This window comes from Molothrus aeneus, chromosome 4 (assembly GCF_037042795.1).
Source record: "Molothrus aeneus isolate 106 chromosome 4, BPBGC_Maene_1.0, whole genome shotgun sequence".
Lineage (NCBI taxonomy): Eukaryota > Metazoa > Chordata > Aves > Passeriformes > Icteridae > Molothrus > Molothrus aeneus.
Window position 1 is genome coordinate 68514907 of NC_089649.1, and position 18898 is coordinate 68533804.

Here is an 18898-nt window from a genome sequence, read left to right on the forward strand (position 1 = left end):
GAAGTGGGGTCCCTGTGTGTCACATTCACGTTTTCTGAAAAATTCCTTTGCCCAGGATTTTTCTCCTGGGAAGCTGAGAGGCCTCAGAGGAAAACAAAAACAATTCTTATCTCATTTGCTTCTCCTGTGTTGTGCTCATGTGGAATGTGTTTGGAGATTGTTCACCCACAGGTGATTGTTCCATTGGATTCTGCTGTCAGTTGTTTTCCCTCATTGGCCAATCAGGGCCAAGCTGTGTCAGGGCTCTGGAGAGAGTCACGAGTTTTCATTATTATCTTTTTAGCATTCAGTAAGTATCCTTTCTGCATTCTTTAGTATAGTTTAGTATAGTATTCTTTAATATAATATGGTATAACAAAATAATAAATTAGCCTTCTGAGAACATGGAGTCAGATTCATCATTCCTTCCTACACCTGGGCCAATGCAAATACAATACCTGGGGCCTCTGTGGGTCCCTTGGGGAGTTCCTTTAGCCCTTGGAAGGCAGAGGGGCAGCTGCACTGAAACATCAGCAGCTCAGACCATGCAGCAAATCCAACAGTCTGATTAGGAAGGCCTGGCCTTGGAACTCTGCAGCCTTTTGGCAACAAGCTGGGAGAGAAAAGATCTCATCCAGTTAGTTACTGCACAGATATGCTCTGATATAGCCAGGTTAGATCCAGGAAAATAAACCTTAGGACACCACTTCCTCAGTTAAAGCCCTTAAAATCCAGTTGCCGTGTTTGCTTTTCCCTGTTTCCTCTGACTTTCTGCTTATTTTTCCCTTACTAGTAATGAGTGTGACTCGTGCAAACAGCTGAGGAGCCTGTGCCCTCTCACTCTTCTCCCTGTGATTCCTCATTATTAATAACTGGGACATTTTTGGCTTTTGCTCATCAGGCAGCTTGTACCAAACCAGCAGCCTGCCTTTCAGTGCTGCCAATCAAACCTTTCATTCTGCCCATGGGATCAGAATTCCTGGTCCTGTTGGGGTTCCTCAGCAGTCCTGCTGCTGCTGCCCTTACCCAAAGCTTACACTGTGACGGTGTTCACAGGGGTCTTAGGATGAGGGAAGGGATGAGGATCTGACTCCATGTTTCAGAAGGCTTGATTTATTATTTTATGATATATATTTTATTAAAACTAGAGTAAAAGAATAGAGGAAAGGATTTCATCAGAAGGCTAGCTAAGAATGGAAAAAGAAGGAATGATAACAAAGGCTTGTGGCTCAGACTCTCTGTCCGAGCCAGTTGACTGTGATTGGCCATTAATTAGAAACAACCACATGAGACCAATCACAGAGCCACCTGTTGCATTCCACAGCAGCAGATAACCATCGTTTACATTTTGTTCCTGAGGCCTCTCAGCTTCTCAGGAGGAAAAATCCTAAGGAAAGGATTTTTCATAAGAGATGTCTGTGACATTACACTTGGATTTGAACATATCCATGTGTGTGTATGGAGCAGGGAAATATGTGTGAGAGCAGCTCACGTTTTCCATGTGTCTTTTGGAGGCACAGCAAAGACTGCAGCAGCTGCAGGAGATGAACATGCTCCATATGGCACCTGCCTTTCGATGAAGTTCTCCTCAGCCTGGGGAGACCTGTGGTGCTGTGGCAGTGCTCACTGTGCTTTACAGTGGCTTTGCTTCCCTTTCCAGCCTGAAAATCTATGCAGCACAGAGGGGGAGGAGGGTGGCTGTTATAAATGACACAAACAGTGGTACCAAACCAGATGGGAAAAGCAGATAGAGAGAGGAAAACAAACACGTTAACCTTATAAAGGGGTTATGGGGCACTATTTTTTAGCAGGGCCTGTTGCAATAGGACAAGAGGCTTCAAGCTGACAGAGAATTGGTTTAGATTAGACATGAGGAAGATGTTTTTGACAAATAGGGTGGTGGAACACTGGCACAACTTGCCCAGAGAGGTGATAAATTCCCTATTCCCGGAAACATTCAACGGGACTCTGAGGAACTTGGCCTAGTTGCAGAGGTCCCTGCTCCTTGTTGGGGCTTGGATTTGATGATCTTGGAATGTCCCTTCCAAAAAACTCCTTTCTGTTTCTTTATTGTCTTTTTTTAATGAACTGTGAGGGGTATTGTTAATTATTGAGAGATGCCTCTGCTGGAAGGTGCAGATGGGACTGTATCCAGAAGTCTGGAATATGGATTTTATTTAACAGCAAATGTGAGGTAGAGAGATAGAGAGAAATAGAAAAGAGAGGGAGGGGGGAAAGAGAGTGAGAGAGACATATTAAAGCAGAAGATAGTCACCACCTGTGGATCCAATGGTGTCCTGTTGGTCCTTTTTCACCCTGGACTTCTTGGTTTGGAGGGTCTCGAGGTAGTTCAAAACTTTTCACTATTGATACATTTTAGAAAATAAAGGAATTAATGCTCATTAGCTACACAGTTCACTTATTCTTTTGGTTTATTTACTCCCTCACTTCCAATGCTATTTTTCTCCTTGCTTAGTCTTTCTCTTTTTTTTTTTTTCGAGTTAGTGCATTTCTTGTCTTGAGCTGGTGGGTTTTGGTCTCCCCCTGACAGAATTACCTTTTACCCAATCCCAGCTGATTTCAGCTCAGTTGCTTCCCTCATGGCCCATAAATTCTGCATTCTTTGTGGGCACTATCAGAGGCACATTCATCTCCTCCAGCTTTGTTAACCTCCCCCGGGTCTGAGATGACACCTGGACAGCAGTACCACCTTTAACTTTTCTCAAATTCTGTCACGGTGGCTTCATTTACAGCTCAGATTCCAGCTATCCATGGAAGCATATTCAGGGTGGGTTTTGTACTGTATGTATTTATATTTTGTATGTGTTTATAGTGTTGGTGAGCTAATTATTGATACAAACAATCAGGAAAACAGCAATAATTTATCTATAATGCCATGAGCATAAGTAAATAAAAAAGTCTTTGATCACTCCTGAATCACACAGGAGAATCAAAACCAACAAAGAGACCAGGATTAGCTAAGTGTTAAGCAAATTTCACATATCTCCATGTGGCTGACCACCATGCCCAGGGGCCCACAGGAATCCCTGCAGTGCTGAGCAAACTGCTGAGATCAGATCCTGGGAGTGGCAATGACCTCTCTGGATTTACTCTGTGATTTAATTTGGTCTCAACTGCACTTGCAGATTCTCAAGACTGAGTGCTGGAAAAGCTTGTGGCGTCACTTCATCTACCCCTTTTCTTTCCCCTTTTTCCACCATACATTTCTGCCTCAGTGTTTTTCCCTGCTCTGCCCTGCGTGTCTCAGAGCTGAGGACTTGGGCCATTATTCCCTGGCCCAGCACACCTCCAAGCACAGAGGATGTGCTGTCACAGGCTGCTGTGCATCACTGAGCTGCAGCAGTTTGCCATGTGCCATCAGAAATAGTGGAGCTTCTGTTAAGCCTCTGTCCCTGTGAGCACAGCTAAATCAATGTTCTGTACCTTTTCCTTGGGCTGAGGGTGTGCACAAGGACCAGGAGGGTGATTTGGGTGAAGTGTGTCAGTTTGTTAAGCCATGGCAGTTCTGCCACCTTTTAATTATTGCTATGGTCACAGCTCTATTTTGAAATTTAACATAATGGCATTAAATGTCATTTATGTAATTTGACATTTATTTTCAAAATTTAAGATCAGTTATCTAATCCACTTTCTGACATCAAAATAAGGTAAGGATCAAGTTCCTTTTATCCATACACCCCCCATATGAGATTGCTGGCACCAAAACCAGTCCCTTTTGACAACAAACATTGTCTCCAGAGTCCCACTGAGGACTTGGCTCTCTCTTTGGGCACCATTCTCTCTTTCAGTTTCTAAAAGATGGCAGAGAAGATATGTTCCTTCTCCTCAAGTCATTCCTTCCTTTGCATGATCCCCTCCTTATCTTTGTTTTATCCTTTATCTCCTTATCCCAGCACTACTGAAGGTCTTTGCCCCAGCTCAGTGTTCTGCTCAATTAGCAACATCTCCAGCAAGTGGTGTGAAAAATGTAAATACTGAGGAGACAAAGGTGAAGTGTCCTTAAAGTCCTAATGGAAAGGGCAGCCTGCAAGGAAAAAGTGCAGCCTCAGAACCTGATTTTCTTGTGTGTTGCTCAAGGTAGGACAGTATCACTAAATTTTATTTGATGCTTTGTTTAGAATTTTCCTTTTCATCTCATTGAAGTAAAAAAACAAGAATCATGAAAACTTTTTTCTTGGTAGCTATATATATATAATAATAAAATAATATAGGTAATTTCACCTTGATGATGGTCAAACACAAATGGTGTTGAATTCAGGTTTCTTACTTTCAGTCTACCTAATTTTTTAAATTTTTTTTTATTTTTGCGGATGTGCTGAAAGCATAAAACTTCCTCCTGCACTAGTGAGCTTAATGTATTTTCAATTCAAAATCTTCCCCAGCCATCACTCTCCACACATCAACCTGCTATGCAGATCCCTCTGCAGCATGCTCAGTCACTTGTTAAAATGTTCTGTCATTTCTTATGCAAGCTGGCAGCTACAAGAGCTTGGTGTGTCTGGTGCCAGTGTTCATGTGAACCAAACCTTGCATTTGCAATTTATCTTATTTGTAGACCTAAAGTGATCATAGGCAAAGACCACAAGATTCTGAATATTGTTCTGATTAGTTTTGGGTCACAAACCTTATGCCTACCTTCCTTCTGCTCCTCAGAAAGAGTCAGGAACTTGCACTTTATGGCCTGTCTTGTGATTCAAGGCATAATAATTTGTTTTTAAGGAGAAGATAAGAAAATCTGTGGGAGGTGATGGTCTCCTAAGGAGTGGTGAGGGCTGCTTGAAATTTCAATACATCTAGATCTGACTTAATTTGAGATCAATCTCAAAAACAAAGATGGCAATGTTTATGTAAGTGGAACCACTATGCAGTGGAACTGAATTCCCACCAGTTTTGCATTCTGAGCTTCAAGAACATTGGGTCAAGTCCATATAAGTCATGGAAGGTCTGAATTGGTTCATTCACTGGGAAATGCCTCAGTGACACAGCACCAGGTGACCTGGTTTTGGGGTTTAGCACAACTGAGGAGTAGAGGAACATTTACTTTTTATTATTATTTTTTTAATTTACTTTTTAGGGCACCAAGGCATTGTACTGTGGGCAGGATGATGCCAGGCTGCAATAGGACAATAAAATCACATTTCAAAGACAAAAGTCTGGACCAGAAGGAGTGGCACAAATACTTGGCCATCCTTGGTGAGATCCCGGGGGGCTGTAAATTGGGCCAGGTCCAGATGTGGTGTGTTTATGGAAGTGATTTTCTCCAGCTGAAGGCCAGACAGATCAGCTCTGCTTCCACTGAAGTCCAGATCCCTTGCCTTAACCCAAACAGTTATTTTTAGATTGCAGGGATTATTTATTTTTAGATTGCATGGATTCAGTCTGCAAGAAAGAGAGGGTGATAGTCTCAAATCCCTCAAGCATTCCCTGAAATCTCCCTGAATCCCTAAGAGATTATAAAACTCAGATTTTGCCAGCCTGTGGTATCTTGGCTGAAAGTCCTGTGTACAAGCAAGAGGAGGAAGGGGATGATGCATCTTACACATGGTAACATGTTGCAGTCCCCCTGAGGCTTGAACAGAACATGCACCATCTGGATTTCTGTAATGTGAAGTTCAATTAAAATGTTTTGATGTTAAGCACATGCCATTTTTGAGGATACAATTTTTTTTCTCCCCAGCTTTTCATTTCTCTCTGTTCTGTTAGAAACAAGAATGAGAGGGAGAGAGGGAGTTATAAATATTTCACATGAAATTCCATATGGCTTCTAAAGTCACATTAATATGCATTTAGGAAATATTCAATTTTTTAAATAAAGAAAAGCAATTGAAATATGAATCTTGCCCTAATTAGCTAGGAAAATAAACTTTGGAAATATGGGTGATTTTTTGGACCTGTGTATTGAAGACTGATGTGAAGAAGGAGACTTCTGCCATTGGACAAGCCTCTACAGGTAAAATTAACAATATTTATTCCTTCTGGGTTAAACTTTTTAGCTGACAGCTCCAGGACCGTTGGCAAGTAGTTAGAAAAGACAGTGTCCTCTCAGTCATCTTGGAATTACCACATACTGATCTGCATGTCTAGAAAAATGAATATACTGACCTGCAAACCAGTAAAAGAATGGTGAAAAAAATCCCCTTCCCAAAAAAAGTGGTGAAAAACCTTTGCTCAAAGCATCTTCTCCTTATAGCATGGCCCCATCCCAGTGGAAGGTGGGTTTGGGAAACTCCACCTTGAAAGAATCTTTGTGAGGATCATGTGGCACCTTCAACAAAATTCCTTTGTTGCCAAGTCTGGCAGCTGTCTGTGCTGGAAGCACTTCCTGGGACAAACACTTGGAGGTCTCTTGGCATAAGGAAAGAGAAATGGGCAAAATTCTCTGGCTGGTTCACTAGTTTTTTATTTGGTTGGCCTGTTGTTCATGATTGGGGATCTGCAATATGGATCTGCAATATGTGGGTGCCAACAAGCCAACATGTCCCTTTCACACCCATCCCTGGAAGCGTCCAAGGCCAGGTTGGACAGGGCTTGGAGCAAACTTGGAATGAATAGTGGAAGGTGTTCCTGCCCATGGCAGGGGGTTGGAACTGCCTGATCTTTAAGATCCCTTCCAAACCAAACCATTTTGTGATCCTGTGATTCTCCTGAGGACCTCCTCTGGTGGCTGTGTGTGCAAAGCCATTTTCACAGGGATTTCTTGCTTGGTGTCTCTGCATTACTGATCCCATGGCTGTGCTGAACAAAGCTGTGGCTCTGTGAGTAAAAGCACATGCAAAACACAAAGTTAAGCGCTCTCAGTCTAATTAATTCAGGCCAGGTTTGCAGCCCCAGTCCCGTGGCTGTGCACAGCTCACCCCATAGATCAAGCAGACACTTTGGATGCACTGTAGGACTGTGCTGAACTTTGGATGTACTGTGGGATTTTATTGCATGCAAGCTAGAATGGTTTTAAGAGTCAAATCCCCATCTCACTTAAATTGGCAGAATGTTATAAATGATTTCATAGTTTAATACTTTGAAGCTGCCTTCTTTATATTGATGGAGAAGGATGGCCACATTCATGCAGAACCTGATTCTGTTAATCTGTTCACTGCTGTTAACTGGGGCAAACCTCATTCTTACCCAGTCTGGGCATGGATTTCATTTGTTTGTAAAGCAGGCTGGAGAAATGAACCTGTTTTGAATCCAGCTCAAGCTGATATACTGTCTAATTCTTCCCTGGTCCAAAACACCTCTATTTGGCACTCCATGTTTGTTGGGGAATATCCCCACATATTTTCCTTGTGGATTTCAGATCACATCTGCCAACTCTGAAATTTTCAGTGATTTGGTGAGTGACAACAGAGCATTCAAAAATAAATAAATCAATTTTTATGTTCGTTGTTTACGCTGGAGTGCAGAGCAGCAGCTTCACCTCTGAGAGAAGCAATACAATTCCCTTGCAATTAAATGTAACTTACACTGCTCATGACACAACTTCCGAAATGTGCTTGGAAATGGCTTCTGTGGGAAGTCTTCAGAGCTTAGTTTAAGGAGATGAGTATTGCTGTGGAAATAAAGAGGACTATTCTTGTGCTTACAGATAAGTGGGGGCATAAATTCTAGCAAGACTGAAGTCTTTGGGTTTATGTTAAAGAGAAAAAAAAGTAACAAATGGCACCTACTTTTTGTTTTGCTTACACTTTATGCAAGCTGGTAAACCCACTATAAAAAAAGAGAGTGCTTGAGTGAGTATATGGGGTTATTTATATTGTCTTTCATAGACTTTTTAATCACTTCAAATAACATTAGGTTGCAGGTAATTCTCAGTTTAAATTCTCAAGTAAAAGAACCCTGAAAAACGTTGCAGTTTGAATCCCAAATGTTCTACATTCCTCAAGAAAATATCTTCCCAGGACACATCTGGGATGAAATGCTTTATTTACATTGATTGATCTTGGATTATTGCAGAACATCCAGATTTATTCAAACTACAAGGAATGCTTAGAGATGATTAGTGACCCATATTGAGAGAGGTCAATGAAACAGTCTGAGAACAGTTTTCTGTCTTCATTAAACTCGAAAAGCATCTGTGCTGGTTCAAAATATGTTCAAAGTTTGATTTTTCCAACTACTGATCAGTCAGAGAGATTTGAAATTATCTGGGAAACGCTGCTTTTATTAATGTGCTGGTACATAAGTGATGTGCTATTGCTCATAGTTTTGTGCTTGGTTTAGACTCAGGTGTCATGGAAAGATGAAGGGAAGGATGAAAGGGAAAGCAAAACTGTGAATCACAGATTGGGTTGGTATGGAAGGGACTTTAAAAATCATCTTGTTCCAACGTCCTGCCATGGGCAGGAACACCTCACACTAGACCAGGTTTCTCAAAGCCCCATCCAACCTGGCCTTGAACACCTAATATTGACAAATGACCCTTTCCTCTCCCAAAATCCAGTGCCAGAACAAAGAACCTAGCACTGAGGTTAGTTTATTGTTTGTGCCTGTTTTGTTTCATTGTTTTGGTTTTTTTAGTCTTTCTCAGGAACCCCTAATAATGGAACGTAGATCACAGTAGTATTAGGACTTTTGAGTCTTGCCATCAAGGAAATGAACACTGAGACAGATAAGCAAGTATAGAGAGTTTTATTACATATGAAACACTTTAAAACCACTAAGTAGAAAACACTGGACCAGCTATATTAAGACTCTCATTCCTTTACTCTCAGAAATGAAGTAATAAAATCTCTTTCAGAGAGAAAGCTGACATTAGCTATGCCATAGTGTGGGTAAATAGGTATGAGAGTGAAAATGACCTTAAGTCTAAATTCTGCTTCCCAGAATCACAAGATGCTGTACTGAAATGAACTGGAGCTTTTGGAAAACAGAGTGAAAAGCCAAAAGGACAGCAGCATCCTGCAAGTTTAGTTCTAGATACAGAAAGGACAAGATTATATTTTAATCAATAACCAGAGCACTACATCCTTTCTGCAGTTTTGTTTTGGTTATAAGAACTCTTTATCTATGTCTTAAAGGGAAAGGAATGTTCTTTGGTCCTTTTTTCCCCTCTCCCCATACTATTCATTCCTGTACATAAAATAAGTGACCCTGATTGAGGATTTTGACTTTTATTTCTGGTGCCTCTTGCTGCTTTCTCAGATCTGAAAATGATAATCTGTTGAGAATAGAATTGGAAGAATTGTAGGTATGAAAGAATAAAATTTTGAAAGCATTGCAGATATTCTGAAGACCTTTAAAATCACTCAGCATCTGAATGTCCAACTTGATATCAAAAATATTTCCCTTTATGTCTAGAATCAGAGAAGTGTGATCATATCCTTCTAACACAAGATATTTTCCATGTTCGGCACCATCCTGACATGATCAGGTAAAAACCAACAGCAGTAAGAAAATCCTGGGGGCCCTCTACACAACCTCTCTTTTCTGGGAGAGAGGTTTCTGCTTTATGGACAACAATTCCAGAGTGTGATATGGTGTTAGTCACTGAAATAAGATTACAGTGACAGAAATAATAATAGAAAAATGCCTAATCACTCAGAAAACATCAGCACTCACTGGTAAGATGAGAGAAGAAATTCCACCCCAGGAATATTAAGGAAAAATTAAGAACCATCACAGTCCAAGAGACCAGTTTTGGGTTAGTGGTTTGAGTCAGGGGGTTGAGCTAGGAGTGCAACTAAGATAGTGAAAACTATAAATATATGTATATTTTAATTAAGAGCTTAAATGAATTAAGAGGTTAAATTAGAAATGTAGTTAGCAAAGATCATAGACTGTGATTAGAGCTTGAAAGGAAATGAATTTATACCAAGTGGAGATAACTGAAAGTTAGGAAAGACAGGTGATACATGAACTATTGTAAGAGTGCAGGAGCCATAAATACCACTGGCTTCTAAGAATGAGAGGAGGTTTGGACTGTGACCAGCAAGTCAAGGAGCCCTGCCAGCTTGACACAGGTGTGTAGTTTACCATGAGGAAGAGTCTTACTTCCTCCCCAGAACCCTCTGACCCAATTAAAGAGGAGAATTGTGTAATTATAATTAATTACATTAATGGACATTGAGTAATGATAATATGAGGTGAGAACTAATGTTTATGTAATAGGTGTTGTAGAACCTGTCCTGGAAACCATCTGAATAGGTAAAACCTTTTTGGATAAACAGAGAGCAGGAGTTTGTGACTTTCTGCACGTCTTTGGGAGGTTACTCCCTGTGTGTCCAGAGCTGTAATAAATATACCCACTTTTCAGCTTTAATTGGTTGAAGAGTCATTTGTCTGTGCTGCAGGTTTAGCTCCAGCTTAGCCAGGTTGCTTGGATTATACAATTATTGCCAAAATCCCAGCTGCTTTTTCTCTGGAAGAGCAGCCAGGGCTGAAGCTCATTGTGCTCACCTGCCTGGGCTGCCAGGCATTTCTTTGCACAGCATTCTCAGAGGTGTTGTTTGTCACACTGGGGCTTTGCATCCCACCACAGGAGCTCTCTTTTCACCCTCTGCCAGGGGCAGAGCCCTCCAAACCTTGTGGAGACACCATCTGAAGGAAGGGCTCCCTCAAACACCCCCAAAGGTCGCTGCATGCACAAGGATGAGGATGAAGATTTGACTTTTTCTCTGCCTCAGATGTCAGAGCAGCTGCTCTGAGGCTGTTCTATCCTCTGAAGGAACATTCTGTCTCAGCAAGCAGAGAAAGGAAAAGAGAGATCTTACACCATGATAATTACTTGAGCAAAAATAAACACACATATGGTGTGACATTTTCCTAATGCTCGGATCCTATTTGGAAGCAAATGTATTAATTAAAGGGGGGAGTGGAAAGGGGGAAAACAAACAATCTCTGAGTCATGAGAACATGACAAGCTGTCCTTTGAAAATGTTATTTTTATTTTTCATTGACACTGGTGTTAATTTATTAGGTGTAGTAGTGTGTGCTTACTTATTTGTTGTTCAAAAGCAACACTTTTCTTCTTCATTGCTTTTCTGTTTCATGTTTCAGGGTTTTTTTAATCTTCATAGACAGTGCTGAGCTAAGAAGAAAATTCACCCTCAGATAAGGGGCCATATCAATGTCTTTTTGTCCTTGAAGCTTTCAAAAGCTGATGTTAAACTTTCCCTGGTCTCATAAAAGATTTGATTCAGCATTTGTGGCAGGGAAGATATGAAATTCTCTTTGTTTCTCTTTGATGGTAAAATTCTCTTTTTATTTAAGACAAGCTGCACTTGGGCTTAGGCTTCAAATGAGAACATCTTTGACAATTGTCTTCAAGAATTAGAGGGAGAAATGAAGAGTGCAGCCCAGAAATGGCCATTCCAGCAAATACCCACAGTGGCGATGCAGCAGTTAATTAAGCAGAAACAAATCTCTAAAAACTGAACTTCACATGGAAAAAGTAAAAGGAGAAATGGACAAAAATCACATGTTTCTTCCCAACAGGCTACAAAAGCAGGAACCCAAGGAGGTCCCCTGGGGTTTTCTTATTGCTGCTGTTCTTCACATGACTCTCCTTCCAGTTGTACAGAGGGGGAAAGCCATATGCCAACCCAGTGAAAATACTGAGCTTTTACTATGCACAGCCTTTTAAATTTTGCAAGCTTTTATAATGTTTTCATAACTAGTGGTCCACAATATTAAAATTAAAACCTTTGGAAAGAACACAGTAATTGCTTTTTTTTTTTTTTTTTTTTTTTTTAAATGTTCTTCAGTAGTTTCCTACTTTGTTCTGTGAAGTTTCTTCCTTATGGAAGTGGTTTAATTCCCCAGAAATGTAAAACAGTTCAGTTTTACATTTTACATTTTCTACTTTGCCTCTCTATTTTCGCCTGTATCTCTCCTTTCTCAAAAGCAAAATAAAGAGATGAAAATAAATAGTATTAAACCTGTAGATGTTGAAGGGAAAAGCAAAATGCTAAAAAGCTATTTTGTTTTTTATTTAGATATGAAACTCCATTAGTAAATAATGACATTCTAAAGGAGAAATTTCCCTTTAGGAAAGTACAACTTTAAGCTGAAAATATTTTAAATGTAAGCTTTAATCAGTTCTTGAAATAAATACCACACTTCAATCTAAAAGAATGTTTGTTTTATTTCCATTCCCTTGTAATTTCAGAAAATGTACTAACTGTAAGGCATCATGAAATAAATAATGGTACATATTTCAGTCAATTACATGTTGTAATAAAAACCCTGTAAGTGTTTTGAATCATGGCTGTTGTGTTCTTTCAGAAGATCTCTCAAACTTCTTGCCTAATCTGTGGAGCTGTTCACTCCCTGCACATTTTTCAATCTATTCACTCCTGCAGAAGCCATCTGGTTCTCAACTCAGTCTTTCTCACATGCTCAGTTTCTTTTTTCTCCTTCTTCAGCTAATAAAGACTTTTTAAAGTATGGAGTTGGGCTGGTTAAAGGAAAATGCATGTTCTTTTTGAAAAAAAAAAATTGAAACAATTTTTCAGATTTTCAACAGTGGTTTTCTCCCACCCTCCTTTTCAAAAGAACCCCAACAAACCAAAAAACCCTCCAGTTTTCATTTGTATTTGCCCCCTCTTTCTTCTGTATTCTTTGTATTTTGTTTCTACCCCAGCTGGAATGTGTTGATAAAGATAAAATAATATAGAAATATATAGAAATAATACAGAATTATAGAAATATAGAAATGAAATATAGAAATATAGAAGTTATATAGAAATATAGAAATAAATATAGAAATATAGAAATCTATAAATAATATAGAAATATAGAATGGAGTGCTATTTTAGGTGCAGGTTCCCTGGCATTTGGTTATTCACCTACTTTGGTTCTTGGACATCACTTCAAGTTCACTGACCTGCTGCCTGACATTGCCAAATGCATTAACAATGCTTTAATTAATAATAGAAAGGAACAAATTTTGTCATTATGGGATTTTTTGGGACAGGAAAGAACTTAGAGTGTCCTGAGAAGGAGAGAAGGAGGTTTCCTGGCAAGGAAAATGACAAAATTATTGTCTCTTCCTATTCAGCTCAAGATGCCATGAATGGTTCTTGCTGTCTGGATGGGACTTTGTGGTTACTCTGCTAATCTTCACAAACAGGGAATATATTCTCTTGCAGTGCCATTTTTCACTTCCAGTCTATTTTTTTTCCCCCATTTCTAAACCTAAAAAGTCTTAATGGGCTACACAGAGAGGGAGTGGCAAATCCTTCCTCTCACAAAGAGGTACAGTCGAGAGGCAACTAATGCACTTTATGTTAAATATATTGGGTAATCTTCATTTTATTAAAGAGGAATTTAGAAAAATAAGAGCAGTTGAGGTAGAGATTTGGCTTTGAATTTCTCTCCTCACATATTAAATGGATATAATTAGGCTCCATGCTGGGCTCTCATCCTACAGAGCTCCCTTTGAGCAGATCAGATGTGGGGTACCTGAGATGACAGCACAGTCCTGGCAGAAATGGCACAGAAATTGTGGGACAAAACCAATAAAATGAAGGAAATACTCAGCTTTACCTGGAACCATCCATGGAATTCATCAGGGAGTTGAGAGAGTAAAACCTGCAAATAGGAAGGGCTGCTTGCCAGTTCTTCTAATTGCACCCCCTGTGTGTTGTTTCACCCTTGCAATATCCAACTGCTGTATAATAAATTGCCCTCAGGAATTTCTACAGCTGATTTTCTTTTCCTGGTGCTGAATTATTTATTACTTTTCTTCCACCTACAGTCCTTCATGGTATATTTTATCGTTTCTATTTTAAAAAGTGTTAAAAAAAAACCCTCAAAAAAAAAAAATCAGAGGTTAACTTGGGGTCTGCCTGTTCTCTCCAATTTCTGTGCCAAGTTTCAGCATAAAACTGGTGATTTAATATATATGAAGACATGTCTTTTGATTTCCAATGGAATTTTTAATACTGAATGGAGATGACAATCGAGAATCAAAAACATGGTTCCAAGAGGCTTTTTTTCTTTTTTCTTTTTTTTTTTGATGTTCAGCATAATTTTCACACTATTTTTTTAAACATCAGATATAAGGAACACACAGAGGAGTTTAGATAAAATCCAATGACTCTCAAGAATGGAGGATTTTGAGCAATCTGACCTTTTGGAAAAAATTTGTATCAGAGCCAAAGGTAAATCCTGATCTGTATGTAATCAGGAGACTGACTTCTGGTTTGTCAAACACTCGCTGGCAACAGGAGGAGAACCAAGGGGGAAATCTGTTAGCAGGGGCTAAGGGAGTGAAAAGGAATAAATGGATTGCACAGGCAATGGCCAGCAGGGAAAGGGGAAACAGTTTTATCTTGCCTGTAATTGCAACTTCAACTCAAGGCCCTCTCAGTGTGGGGTGATGAGGTTGGGGTGATTTAGATCTGCTGCCCAATTTGACCTGTTGCCATAGGGTTAGAAGTGATATGTATTAAAAAACCCTACAGGACGCTAATAGATTGTCATTCTGGATTTACCCTCCTTTAGGAAGTGAGATTCACAAAGACTTCTCCATTTAAAACATAAGCTGCTCACCTCAGGAGGCAGATCACACCTTATTGTATATTTTTAGAGTTCTTACTATCTCAAAGGAGCTTTGTTTCTGGATTGTAGAAAGGGTCTGTTTAACTGAAAATTGATTAAACAACAAAAAGAAAATAAATTGCAATGCCAAGTATGAAAAATGACACATGAGTTGCATAACTGCAAAGATGAATAGCTGTGCCTGCAGGCAAGACCATTATAAACAGCATTCTCTAGCTGGTTTCACTGGACTCTGAGTTTTCCCTGTACATGACTTAAGATTAATTAAATAAGGCAAAAATGGTGGCTCTTTGGTATGAATAATTGTCATGTCTGCCCAAAGTAGCCTCTGGAAAAGAATTAATCATCTCCAGTTCAGTTCCTCTTCATCAGCAATTGGCTTTGTTATGAATGAAGTTCATGTGTATCATTGACTTACTCTTAGTGATAATGAAGTCTCCTTCATTCAGACTAACAGATTTCTAAAATTCAATGAGGAAGCAGTATGCTAAAATTACAGCAAGATTGATTTTTGAAGTTTTCTGGAGGTGGTGGATACAGTTTCACTCGAGTGCCATCAATCATATGGAGATGGAGCTTAAACACATTTGTTTGGAAAGATAATGAGGCTTTCCAAAGAACAGCCATGGTGACACTGAGTCTGAGGATCAAATTCAAGAGAGAAACCTGGATAACTTGAGTCTCTCAAGGAACAAACACTTTAAAAGTCACAGTACTGAGCACTCGAATCAATAAACACATCCACATATTTTGTTGTTCTATCTATGAAATGAAGAGATCGCTGCTTAATCCAGATATGAAATGACCTAGCCTTAAAATTTGAAGCATGACTTTTTTCACTAGAAATATTGTTCAGTCAGATTGGCTAAACAGTCTTCTAAGGTCACTGTAGAGAAAAAAACAAGTCTCAAGAGGTTTTAATAATATTTGTGGCAGGAGCCTTGATGAGCAAACTATCCTGTCTTGTCACATAATGCAGTGCAAATTCAGCAAATGAGAAAAAATGTTCTTCATTAGGAAGCTCTACATTCATCCTCAGTACCTGAGCTTTTCATAAGGCCTGAAGAGTGAATTTTGACTTTCTACAAGAGCCATGTTAGCCTGAGATATAATAATACTAATATTACCACTGGGCATATAAACATGCATTCTAGTCAGATATTACACATGAAGTGGTCCTTATGATCTTCTGGAACAGTGAGTTACATGCTTGGATTGGCCAAAATTTAAGGGAAAGACAGATGATTTACAAAATGTGGTGCAATGTATCTGGTTAATAATATGAGTATGATAAAGGCAAAGCTTACTCTGGAATGTGCTCACAGGAGAACCTCACGTCAGGTCCTGGATGTTGCCTTTGGATGTGAACTCCCATTTCACACAGCATCAGAGTCCCTGCAGTCACACTCCTGTGTCCAGGGTTTTTTTTTTTTTGGTGCTTCTTAAGAACTGGAACCAGAATTTGAGCAGGTATCACATAGAAGGGCTTCTTGAGCTTCTCATTTACCATAAATTGGGGAAGACTTTGGTTCCACCTTCCTCAGCTGGTAGCAAAACAATCCTCCAATGTGTCCAGCTCCAAATACAAAGCAGAAGAGGTTTTGCTAGATCCTGTGCAAGGTAGGAAGAGAAATAGTTGTTTTAGATTGCAGAAAAAAGGTGTGAGGTTTGCTGAATATTCAGGGACCCTTCCCAAATCTAGTGGTGATGCAACACAAAACCAGGGTGGCGCTGCACACTCTTCACTGAGGCCTTTCTAATCACTTTAGACAGACACCTGTCAGGGGTAATTTAAACATCATTATCTTGTCCAGAACAGATGATGATTTAGATGGACACATGGAGATGCTTCCAGAGTAAACAACAGGTTTTTTGGTTGAGCAGTTCTGGCTCCTGCCAGGGATGTCTAATTGGGCAGTGAGGCCACTTTCCCATTGCCTTTGTGGCTGAAAAAATTTCCAAAATGATGTGGCAACCACTGCACTTTGCCTAAAGAGAGCCATGATCACCCACCTCCCTTTCTCTGCTGCGTGCCATATGCACTACTGTACTGCCAGGGAGATCAAAAAGGAGTGGAAAATACCTCTAGAATTAGTGCACCTAGAAATAGAGAACAGTTTGAGTTGGAAGATCATCTATTTCCAACGCCCCTGCCATGGACCCTCTCCCAGTAAGATCCAGGGTGCTCCAGCACCAAACTCAGCCAGTTTGGATCTGGCAGATTCACATTTCCACAAGTTTTTCCTTAAGCTGCTGTAGCTGTGTCTCTTCCCTTCCCTGAGCACCTTGGGCTCTGTCCTGCTCTTTCCCTATGCTGAGCAAAAACTGTCCTCTCTTTGACACAAATCTCAGCTTTCTTGTTTAGTTATTCAAAATGTTATCATAAATCACCAGAAAAAGTGTAATAGGAATGAAGGGAAAAGTTCCCATCTCTGATGGAACTCTCATCAAAGAAAAAGATGCTTTTTAATTAACCCTAAGGGGTTTCAGCAAGCCAAGCCAATTTGTCTGTGTTACCTTTAGTCTTGTTTCCATAGCACACTTTGGGTGGCAGATAACAGGTCAGTTTATTTTAATTAACTTTGGGTGACTAAAAAAGACAGACATTTCTATCTCATCCATCTTCTCTAATCTCAATATCTTTCTCAAAAAGATTTGAATAATAATATAATGGTAAGCTCTTCAATTCATTAATTGTTCACGAAAGAGAGAAAGAAAAAAAAGTTTTAAAAAGGAATTAAGTTTCTTGTAGCCTACAAAGCATTCTAGTCCTTTATAATACCTGGTTTAATCTGCTCTCAATTAAATAAAACATATTGAAAATCCTTTTTTTCTGAAATGCAATTAATTTCAGATCAAACCTACTTTTATTCTTAGCACCTCTGTATGTGGGGATCATGAACTGCATAATCAGTGAAGGGTAGAGAGAGGCATGTAAAGCTCTAAACACTGGATATTAATAAAAGGGCAGGAGATAGGCCTAGGGAGCTGGAAGAAAAGTCACCTAGGTTTCTACCAGTTATTTTGCAGCCAAATGTTACAGCCATAAAATTTGTGGGAGTAGGGATCTCTTTCCACTCCTGGCACATGACATTTAGCACAATGGTGTTCTGACCTGCACAAGAACTCTCCTGTCTATTGGAATATGATTGCTGCCCTGCTAAAGGAGAAATTTTTCCAGCATAATTTTTACCAGATCCCTGAAACAGAGAGCAGGTGCAGAAGCAGTAGTTGTCATTATTGTTAGGTAAAATAAATGTATTATCATAATGTAAAATACTGTCACAACACAGGGGAAAACCATCAAGTGAGACTCCTGTAAGAGAAAGCTTTGTCACTAGCTTCCAGTCTGAGCCATCAATGTGGTGATGCTCTGAGTCCCCACAGGATATTTCACCCCAACTCCAGCAGATTCTTGTTGAGAAATAAATTCATATGGCTCCAAACTTACTAGATTGAACTCCACATCTGCAGACTGAAGATGTGAAGGTCTTCTTTCAGGGAATATTTTCTGAATCACTAATGATCTAACTAACAAGAGCTTATTGAGGAGTTATTTTACCTGTGAATTCTTTGCCATATTTATTGGGTGCACTGGGCTAAGCCAAGATGAGTATTTGCTATACAGTAATTATCCCGTTTTTCTCATGTTAACATTCATCTTTCTACAGCACAGTATTTGAATTCAGAACCTTTTTTCCCAGTGTTACCTGTCAGTCTCAACATTTGTCATTTCTCACATTCAAAATTGCCCACTACTGCTGTTAGTTGGATTTTGTTCATATGATACTCATTTCCCTCCGTTTATGAAAAAAAGAAAGAAGTTTTAAGAAAACTTGAGTCCCATTGCTTGCATTATTCATGGACTTTTCCCCCCATCAATTTATCTATTAGCTCTGTGATTTTCTTCTCTCTGTATCTTTAGTTTAGACTTTTTGGTAATACATAAACAATTCCAAATGTAATACAGAAAAAACAGTTGGCTGAGTGTTTTACTTGAGGAAAAACCAAACACTGCAAATATGTCCTTTTCAATAAAACAAAACAACTGGAGCTGGGTGCAACTCTGAGTTGAGCTCAGCACTCTGATCTTGCTTCTAATTTTGCTGTGGTGTGAATTGTGAGTCTCGGCTCACCCTGGTTTGTCTGACTCCTCACTCTGCTTCTCCACACTGGAAATCATGGGAAATAGGGGAGATGATGAAAAATAACCATCTAAACCAGTGCTTAGGTTTGGCCAGAGGCTTTCCAAGTGAGAGGGAAGGCCTGAATTGATTTCAGCATGGTCTGCAGGGGCTGCTAGCCTTGTTCTCTCAGGCAGCAGGAGCAGCTCAAGCCCTTGTTTGCCTGAGCACGAGGTCTGTGGTCTTTTCTGAATTCCCCAAATGGAGGGAGGAAT